This window comes from Quercus robur, chromosome 3, assembly GCF_932294415.1.
Source record: "Quercus robur chromosome 3, dhQueRobu3.1, whole genome shotgun sequence".
Taxonomy (NCBI): Eukaryota; Viridiplantae; Streptophyta; class Magnoliopsida; order Fagales; family Fagaceae; genus Quercus; species Quercus robur.
Window position 1 is genome coordinate 11005242 of NC_065536.1, and position 11464 is coordinate 11016705.

The window sequence follows — 11464 nt, forward strand, 5'->3', positions numbered from 1 at the left end:
CAGAAAGATCCAAATAGCTCAAGGATTTAAGGTTGCCGATTGAATTGGGCAATACCCCAAAAAAAATTGCCCCAGAAAGATCCAAATGGCTCAAGTGTTCTAGGTTGCCGATTGAATTGGGTAATTCCCTGGAAAAATAGGTTCCAGAAAGATCCAAAAAGTTCAAGGACTTAAGGTTCCCGATTGCATCGAGCAATTCCCCAGAAAAATTCGTGTAGGAAAGACGCAATTGCTTTAGGGAACTACCAGATCGAGAATTGGGAAGAAAACCAGTGAGATTGTTGTTACCTGACACATCAACGGCTTGTATCTTGGGCAGTAGGAAAATATCTGAGGGAAATTCGCCAAGCAAAATGCAGTCAGACAGAGAAAGAGATGTCAAGGAAGACAAATTTGCCAGGGATTGAGGCAGTGACGATGAGATGTTCACATAGTCTAGATGAAGTTCTCTCAAATATGTCATGCTATAACCGTAATATTGAGAGATTAAACGATAATAAAAGATAAAAAAGGACTTCAAAATTTATAGTTTCGAAAAATGCATGCCACCATTCATCATAATTAACTTCAATGACATGATGTTGGGAGATTCTTATATATTGCTGTTTATGGACATTTATGCTGGGAGGTGATGTAGGCTCCCTATGGACATTTATCTTTTTGGAACTATAGAGAGTCTATTCAGTCTAGAAAACAAAATAAGTTACAAAATAAATTGTACTTGAGTTCAATTAATTTTTACTCACTACACTATCATACAATCACATACTAACATGACATTCTTTTTTAAACTAGAAAATGCCGTATGGTGTTTTATAATAAGTTTTGATAGAATTAAATTCTAAAAAATAATAACCGGTTATGAATTATATATCTATAATTCTCTTACTCCTATCTAATTCATACTAACTATTTTTTAGAAGAATATATTAACTATTCTATAAATACTTTAAAAAAAAAAAAAAAAAAAACTATTCTATAAATAAGTTTTTACTTTGGCTTGTGTGATTCAATTGTCATCAATGGTTCTTATACAAGATTTAATCATTTATATCTTATTATTTAACTTGCTTTTATTTTCTATCAATTTTTCATGACAGAAGGTAACTTAAGGTTATCTATCCATTATCAATATAATTAAAGTTTAAAAATCATGGTTCTCGACTTCTCATAAGTAGATATCTCACCTAATTGTTTTTCATTATTACTTTTTATTTTTATAGATATAATAGAATTTAAATTTATAGTGTCCGCTTTATGATAATTGTTTTTTATCATCAAGTCAAGACACTAATTAATTTTGATGTAATGAAATTTGAACCACAAATCTATTATTCACCTGACAAGAAATTTTATCTGTTGAGTTAATTAAATCTCACACTTTTAACTAATTCTAAGGTATACTTCTTTTTATGATAGTTTTACAATTGAATTTTGATTAATAGTTCTTGATACACAATTTTTGTTCAATTTATGAAACATTTAGATATATTATCTTTTAATATATATATTCTATAAATTCATGATTAAAATCGTGCCATGCACGCTGAAAATTTTTTTCCAACGTAGTGAACTAGAATTCAATTCATAAAAATAGAGAGAACGTGAATAACACTGCATAAAAGTAGTCATTTTGATCACCAGTATGAGAAGACAATAGTAGAACAATGAACCAACGTGGATAACATTGCCAAAAAGTAATTCTAAACAAAGTTTGATAGTCGATATTATAGTCAATTTGATTACTACCTAGCATTTTCCTTTTCCACTTTCTATCTGCAACTATTTCAATGCATTCATTCATTGTGGCAGACCATGACCGAATTACACTGAAATGTGAAAACCATTTATTCTACTTTAATTTACACGTGAATCTTGTGGTCAAAAAGCTTTTTTTTTTTTTTTTTTCCTAATTCGAAAAATTGTAAACCTTTAATCTTTGGAAAATTAGATAGAGATCGAAGCAAAGCAACACTGTTTCACAATTGATCAAGGAAAGAAGGTGAAAGAAAAAGAGAGAAACTGTTTAAAGGAAAATTCTGAGAAGAGAAACAGAGAGCTTTACAGAGAGATTGTAAAAACTGAATATTATTCTATAGTTCCACGCACTCACACTGATTCACTAATACATCATTAACACCATAATTAAAACCCTGTAGCAAACTTTAGTCTCCTATAACGTAATTTTCCGCAGGCTCCGCTGTATCTGCAACAAACTTTTTGGGAACCAAAGGCTATATAGTTTGGGACGACACCGTTTGGTGTTCTTTTGCTTGATAATCACTAAACAAAACGTCAGCGTTTAGTTTTGTGTCAGCGCGTCTGCCACTCTAAACTTTAATGTTGGCACGTTAGTGCTGATCTGAAGGAGATAAGACAATAATGTGTCTTGATAGTCAATTTCAATCAATGTGTTAATAAGTAGTGTTGAAGGATTAGCTTTTCTATTCAAAGTCTCCTTGACAAAGTTAAGTGGATTTATTTCTATTTTCTAACCTTAATTTTGTTTTCTTTGACAACGTGTCTACTAATCAATCCTCACCCCCCATCTGGCCTCATTCAACACACCTTTAATGACATGGTGTTGGGAGTTTCTTTTTACTTATCTTAATTAATCTCATCATTTCATTTAAAAATAATATATAATATTTTTTTTAAGAAGAAAAAAAATATATATAGTAAAGTGTGTGAAATAAGTAGATAATATCAGAAGTAAATAACACTACACAAAAATAATTCTGTTTTTTGGTCATCATCTATAGCTAAAATTAGTCAAATGCTATCTCTATCTAAAATTGCAGTGCCTTAGTTTTGGACCTTTCGGCAGACAATATATTGACTATAAATATCATAATGCATGACTAACTTTTCTAACAAAGTCTCCTTGACAAAAGTTTTGAGGATGTAATGTGAACTCGCTTAATTTTCTTAGAAACTTCTTCCCATATCAATTGAACTTGCTAACAAAAATATTAACAAATAATAAAATAATAGAAGGGCATTTTCAAACCAATGCTCTAAGGATATCTATTAATAAACCATTTAAGAATATATATATATATATATATATATATTTTTTTTTTTTTTTACCGTTATTTCCATTTTCCATAATTTTTTTTTCTAAAATGGTTGATTAATGAATACTCTAAGAGAACATGTTAAATGGATTATAATATAAGTTACTGTATATCACGTTTCTCCTATCTTTCAAAGACAATAATATGTCCTTATGGTCACTTTCAACCAATTGATTAAAATGTTGTGTCTACTAGCTTTTATAGTCAAGGTCTCCTAGACAAAAGTGAAGAATCAATTGATTAAAATATTGTGTCAACTAGCGTTTATATATCGTCAAAGTCTCCTAGACAAAAGTGAAGAGGATGTAATTTTCTAACCCTAATTATGGTTTCTTTGACTGGTTGTCCACTAATTGTAAAACATGTAACACATTCTATGCTTTAGGTATGAAGATACTGTGGTATAGGTTCAAGTCCAATTAACCAGCTTCTCAAAAAAAAAAAAAAAAAGTCCCATTAACCAATTTTTAATTTTTAATCAATGGACTAATAACTCCAAGGAAAAAAAAAAAGGCGAAAATGCATCTCGCCTATCTTGAAAAACGCGTCTCGTTTTTGTTCCTGCCGTTACATCAAAGACAAAAAATGCACACGTGGCAAATGGAGTGCACTATTGGCACATTAAAAGCTGACGTGACCATTAAAAAAAATGTTATTTGGCATTAAAACATGCCACATCAGCATCTAAATTTAAAAAAATTAATTTATTAATTTTAACTAAATAAAAAAAAAATCAAAACAGAAATAAAAATAAAAATTCATATGAATTAAGATCTCAAAATTGAAAACCAAAAATCATGAATAACTCAAAAAATAAGATCACAAAATTAAACATAAGATCCACATCAGAATAAACATGAACAAGGAATTAAATAAGAAAAAGATCAATATTCCAAGCTCAAAACAATCTTTCCCAAACTATTAACATGAATCTAAGCATATAGAACAACACATGAACCCCTTAGCAAAAGCAATAAAATATCAAACCCCAATTGAGCTGAAATTCAGAAATCAAAGCAAAAGAGAGGGTGAGACACGATGAGAGTTGAGAGAGCTGGAGAGAGGAGAGAGAGGTAGACCCACCACAACGCCACCATCACCAGACCACCCCCACAACCAAGCAACAACCCACACCACAAAACATCGAGGAGGAGATACGGTTGCATCGGCACTTTGGTTGACGACGTTTTCTACGTGATTGGCGGACTCAAAGTTGACGGCACCGCGGTCGAGACCAAACCTCCATGAGTTGCGGCGAATGTGGAGGCTCACGTGTACGCCAACTTGATGGATTTATATGATGTGGAGGCATGCGCATGGTTCCGAAGCCGAGCCGTCCCAGGTGAAGGCTGCATTGTTGCGGCATGTTCCGACGTTGGACACGTCTACGTCCTCGTGAGCCACGTTGCAGAGCTCTCGTTTAGAGAACAAAGTGGTTTTGGTTCAAGTAAAGGGTCGTATCGACGACTTGTCGCAATGGAGTGGGAGGAGTTTGCGAGGTTTGAGAGAAGGGCTTGTGTTGGTGCACGATTCTGTTGGTGGAGTGTGGAGTAGAGGACCAGATCTGCTTAAGGTTATACGACGTGCCGCTTGGATTTGAGGTTTGTGTTTGGTTTCTCAGAAAGTATAAGAAAATTTGGGTTTTGAGATTTGAGTTTGGGGGCCGAAAATCTGGGTTTGAATTTAGTGTTTGGGGGGCGAAAATCTGGATTTGATTTTTTGTGTTTGATGTTTTGGTGGTGTGGGGTGGGTTTGAATTTAAATTTTTGAATCTAGGTTTGAATTTGGGTTTGAATTTAATTTTTTGGGTTTTAAATTTGCTGGGTTTGTGTTCTTGTTCAAATATTTAATGTGTTCATGTTTAATTCATCAATTTTATCTGGGTTTGTCAAGAATGTTGGCATGAATTCTAATTTTGGGTTTCGGCTCTGAGGTTTGAATTTTCTGGGTTTTAAATTTTGTTTTCATGTTTAATTTCTTGTTCATGGTTAATTTGATGTGGATATATAGTTTAATTTTATGTTCTTATTTTCTGGGTTCGTAATTTTTGGATTTTAATTTTGTGTTCTTAGATTTGGGTATGTGTTCTTGCTATTCTTGTTCAAGACACACTTAGATCTCAATTCATGTAATTTTTCGTTTTTATTTCTGTTTTTAATTTTTTTTATTTAGTTAAAATTAATAAAAAAAATTTAATGACGTGGCATTTTTTAATGCCAAATAACATTTTTTATTATTATTTTAATAGCCACATCAACTTTTAGTGTGCCAACAGTGCACTCCGTTTGCCACGTGTGCATTTTCCATCTCTGATGTAACGGCAGGGACAAAAACGAGACATGTTTTTTAGGATAGAAAGTAAAAGTGATGAAAATAAAAGATAGGGACCAAAGTGAGAATCGCATAAAAATATAGAGACGAAAATGTGGTTTTCGCAACCAAAAAAAAAAAAAAATCCTTTTTCTCAGTGGCCAATCCACTTCGTACTGAAAATTCCAAAAGGGGCAGGGCAGGATCCACTAGCTAGGACAATAAGTATAAATCAATGGTGAGAGTCTGTGAAGCATAATTGGCAATGGCTTGTCATTTAATGTTTATATAGCAATTAACCCCTAGACCGTCTGTCACGGCAACATAATTATCAGTGGGAGAACAAAATTATATTAATACATTTTTATGAATAATAAGTTGGTACTTGGTACCACCGCATTTTCACTCTTAATAAGTTGGCATCAGCATATTTCTACCGATCTATATATAAAATTACCCCAAATTTTAAAGGTGTATATTAAAATTTTGTAAATAAAGATTTAAGTGGAAGCCCAATAGTAATAGCATATTTTTGTGGTGTTATGTGTCTTTGTTTTTTTTTTTTTTTTTTTTTAATTATTATTATTTCTTTTATGGTGAGAATCCTATATCTGTGATTTAAATAAATATTAAATGGATGATAATTAATGTTTCTTCAAATTTTAACAATGAAGTATATACTTTTCTTTTCTTTTTTGAGATTGAAACTGTATACTTTATTAAGAAAAAATAGTCATATCAGCTAAAATTACAACATTAAAATATGGAGAAATACCATCTATTCACATAGAAAAACTTGTGAGTTTGTGACATGTTTATCATAACAAGCAAGATTGTGATCTACATCATTACTTTATCATCATACATATGAAAAGCCGATGTTTTTGAAGGTTTTCGTAAGGATTTTTGCATCTCCAGTTAGGTGGCTGAATGATGCAAAATAATTTTCTTTATTTCATAATGAGTTGATGATCACCTTTGAATCTCCATCAAGAAATACTGACGTAAGACAAATCTCTTGAGCGAAAATCATAATTCTTATAGGAGGAATTATCTAATTGGATTTTCATTTTATTGATCGTGATTTGGTGATGATTATATTATCTGTTAGGGCTAAATACTATTATTGAGTACCAACATATTCTACTATAAATTCTAAGAGCATTCTCATCAGTTGTTTAAAAAAAAAAGTCATTTTGACACACCAAAAGCCTACTTTATTATTTTATCACATCATTTTACAATATCCCATTTATTAGATGTTTTATCCTTCAATTCTATACATTAAAATAATATTTACTACACATTAAAATAATATATTAACTCCTCCCTATTATCATCAACAACAATGACGACATAACCACCATTGTCGCAGCAACGGCCACCAACAACCACTGTTGCAACAACACCAACTGACACCACGGGCACAAACCCACATCCACCAACGCCACCTTAAAAAAAAAAAAAAAAAAAAAAAAAAAAAAAAAAAAAAAAAAAAAAAAAAAAAAAAATTCCATAACCCACCACATTCACAAACCAATATACCAAATCCACCAAATCAAACAAACCTACATCCACTGGCACAAACCTGCATCTTTGAACCAGACAGAGATCGACGTGGCGTGATGTGGTGGTCAAACAAACCGGTGTGGCGTGGTGGTGGTCAATGGCGTGGCGGTCAGTGGTGTGGCGTGGTGAGATTGGCGATGAGAGAACCAGACATAGAGAGAGAGATGTGTTGTAGACGGAGAGAGAGATATCTGATGGGAGGAGAGAGAAAAGTAATTAAATAAGCCAAAATATTTTTGGCATTGATGTCCGTACCGTCTCTTATTTGAGACGGTACTGCAGCATGTTGCAAAATTTTAACACATTTGGAACACCTCATAAGGCTTGCAGTGGTGTTTGGTGTGTCAAATGCTAAATATTTGGCATTTGACACACCTGATGGTAGTGCTCTAAGTGTTTAAACTAAATAAATCATAAAATTTCTTACCCCGCCAAAAACTTCTACAAACAATACCTTCTCTTAATCTAACTTGCAAAAGTCATAGCAAATTCCAACCAATTGGTCGCAACATTTGAAAGGAGGGCAGTGATTAATATACATCACTCTTAAAATTCTAGGAGAGAGAGAGAGAAATTATTTTTGAAAGTACTCCAAATCATGCACATTGACCATAAAGGATTGCATCCTATATGCTTGATGAAAAATCATCTACAACACAAACCTTAAATGTATAAAAAAAACTTCATTTTCCCATGTTTAGTAGCAACTTTAAATGAGTTGAAAAAGTATCTCCTAATTTCTTTTATTTAACTTGCTGTGAGATACAGTTGTTTTCCAAAAAAATTTAGTTAAAAACAATTTCTAAAAATAAGTCATACCTTTTTGTTGACCAAAGATAGTTTTCCTTTTACTTATTTTTTCTAATGCTACCAAACACTGAAAAACAAGGAAAAATGTCTTTAAACAAAGTTTTTCATCGAAATAAACTGAGCTTATAAGTAAAGGAATCTTATAAAGTACATAAGAAAAAAAATACCATGATAGAACTTATCAAAAAAAGAAATTGACAAGAAATACCTGTTACAAAGGAAAAATGCTCCACTAACTGAGCAAGCATAGATAAAGTAGTTTTTAAAAAAAAAAAAAAACCATACAAACCACAAAAGGATTCCAAAAAACAACTGAGCATTAGTCAAAGGTTCAAGAAGTGTACCAAAAGAAGTTTGGCAGCACGGGAGACGTCATGCGGATAATAGCTATATCTTTGTCAAGGTGTTCAATAAACATACTCTTAGATTATTATATGAATATAAGAGAACTCAAAGAAAGATAGTATAATGTTTGGATACAGATGTATTTTCACAAAAAGCTCTTCAGATGAATGGTAACCATAAAATTTCCTTGCTCGTACAAGGCTGCAACCATGTACATGCTGTCGCTTTGAACCAGCATTACCTTTAAGCTGTAAGAGTTCAAACCAAAGCAAAAACATATGATACCTGCAGGATCAGCAACGCAAAGGAAAAATTGCAGAAACACCAATTAACAAACAACACAGAGGTTAGAACAAAACCTGTTGCAACCAAGCATACCTTCAAAGCTTTCTCAAGCGCAAGAGATACAGCATGTGTGTATGCATCACCTATGCATATTAGCAAGAAAAAGGATAAATTCAGAAATTTAAAATAGGAATCATATCTAAAGCATATATAGAGCAGAAAACCAGACTGCAAAAATCACAGCACATCTTAACACCAGGACAGACAAACTTAATTTCACATTAGGATGGAAGAAGATATCGCATCCAAAATGAAATTAAGAGATAAATAAAAAAATATAGCCCAAATTCACAGTATCAACTAAAAAAAAATGATCCTGACTAACTAGGAGCGGCTACATAAATCCAATTTTTATTCCATTGGCTTAATTCAAAAAATATTATCTACCTTCCTCGTGTGGTTGAAGTGATATATCTGCACAAGGCACATATAAATAGGGTAAAACCTGCAAAAAATGTGGATAATTTAGTCAAGAATTACAATGTACTAATAAAGAAAGAAAGGAAGAGTAAATTTCAAACACTTTTCATATGCTTAAAGTACTTTATACATGAAATATTGCTTTACATAGCATGCAATATCTGTTATTTCAAACATTTTTTTCTTGATAATGTATGGAACCTTTCTAAAGAGGAACCCTTTGGACTCGCCTTTAGCACAATGTTGATTCACCACCAGAATGGAAAAGAAGATAATTTTTTAGAAATATATTTTTCCAGTGTGCAATTGAAAAGAGAGAGAAAAATGAAAGATGGATTTGGAATATCCTTTAAGTCCCACTAAATTTCACTTCAAAGTAGGTGGGACTTAAATTTTGATATTAAAGAAGAAAACGCGAGACCTAATTTTCCCTCCATTTTCTCAACATAACCAAAAGGAGAAAAATATAGCTACATAAACTTTGATATGCCTGATTATACTACTGCTATCAAGGAAAATTGACGAATCCAAGCTTTTGATAACGTTCAATAAAAAGCCAGAAAAACAGGAATGATCTTACCCCATGGATGTGCAAGCAAGTCTTCTGACCAGCCGGCGTAGAACCATATATTCTTATAACAGGAACCTCATTCACTTTGCCACCTTCAAGAATTCAAAAAACCACTTAACACATAATGTACATTTCTATGAATACCATTTTCCTAGCTCTATGTTTGGTTCCCTAGAAAAATGAATAACTACATTTTAACTTAAACATTTTTTCACCACAGCAGTGTACAAGAGACATCACAGATTCTCAGACTCTTTTTTTTAATATATAAAAATAATTAAGAGAAATTCTATCATATCTAGTAATTATAAGCATCGGGACTGATTAAATTCTTCCCTACAATCTGTGCAATTATAAATAGTTTCATATTACCGTTACCTAGTCCTCACTATCCTTAATTTTTCCTCATAATCCTAAATTCATGAACTTTTTTCTTTTTTAAATCTTTTTACTTCGACAATTTTAGAGTTATCATATTTTCTATTTTGTCCGTTTGTTTCTAACTATTTAACAAGGACTTTTTATAATAGCAAGTGTTAAAGTTGTTGAGTGATTGGAAGAAAGAAAAGGGAAAGGTGGAGACAAGAATTTAACTTAGTTTGGCCTCACCCTTGACGACTACATCTTGTTTATTCAACTTAACAAAATGATGAACCTAATGTAAAGCTTATAGACTAGAGAACCCAATTTTAGGTTAAACCTAGACTAAGAATTTTTACGCTTGCTGTACGAGTAAATGCAGGGACAATAAATTTAAACCCTTTTTTTTCCATAAAATCCCTAATAGTAAGTATAAGTATAAACTCATCTTAAAAACAAAAAAGTAAAAATACAATTACACCCCTAGATCCCATCAAACACGTTTTGCATTTGTAACAGTTAACAATGAACAGAGGAACTAAAATTATAGTTTTGAAAAAGTTGACAAAATTTCAACTTGATAATTGTATTTTTGCCCCAAAAAAATGTAAAAAATCATAATATATATTTCGAAAATTTTGAAATGAGTTTCACTTTCTTTTCAATTGAGAATTCTATTTCTAATATCAAACATTTACACAATTTTACAAAAAACAAGAAAAAAAGAAAGTAAACGGCGTCGTTTGAGAGTGAAAGTAGAGAGTACCTTGGAAGGAACTGTAAGAGATATCAAGGCCATGGGTCGGCGGAGCCATGTAGTGATCGATGGAGACGATCCGAACACTGAAGGCGTTTGAATCCGACTGCGAATCTGCCATTGATTGTCTTCGAATTTACGGGAATGTCATGAAATTTTGCTTCTGGGAATGGAATAGGAAGAATGAGGGAAGGTTTTGAATTTGGGGGTTTCGAGGGAAATTGAAAATCTATAAAGTAACTTTTTTGACTGAAGAACTTGAAAGCTTCTGTGGCACACTTTGCAGATTTGTAACCCAGAGAATGTCAATATAGCAATTTTCTCCCCACTTCTTTCGTTAAATTATGGATAGTCCACCGTTAGAATTTCCTTTTTTAATAACAAATTACACTAACATCTCATGAGATTTTAAGAAATGTCAAAACAACCGCTGCTATATTTCAAAATGACACTTCAACCTCGTGTGATTATTATTCTTATTCTAAAGGAGAATTTAATATGGAAAAAACAAATTACAATTTTTAGATTATTCTAGAAGTTGTTATAAACTAATAATTTTTTAAAAAATAGTTGTAGGGCCACGATTTTGGGCCCAGGCCCAATAGGTAGGTGGTTCTGGCCCAATGAGCCCTAGAAAATGAATTTGTAGAGAGCGGGTTACAAAACTAGGCCCTAACGAAGTGAGTGTTAGTTAACTTTGGGCTATACAACAATTGAACGTAAGAATATCTCCTTCGTGTCTGCTGGATATTCGGTCCAAGGAGACGTATGGGTGCACCTCTATTCCTGATCAAAGACTATGGTCTTTCTCTCTTTCTTATGCTCTTTCTTCCTCCTTTTTCCGATCCCCTCTTCATGGGGATTCCCTTCTCTTATATAGCCTCCTTGAAGCCATCAGAA

The 11464-nt window shown here is 32.4% G+C and overlaps 1 pseudogene; it reads right to left on the minus strand.

Annotated features, from left to right (window-relative positions):
* LOC126719231 (DNA polymerase zeta catalytic subunit-like) overlaps nucleotides 1–10923 on the minus strand; it is a 79090-nt pseudogene extending 68167 nt beyond the window's left edge.
* Nucleotides 10924–11464: the final 541 nt, after the last annotated feature.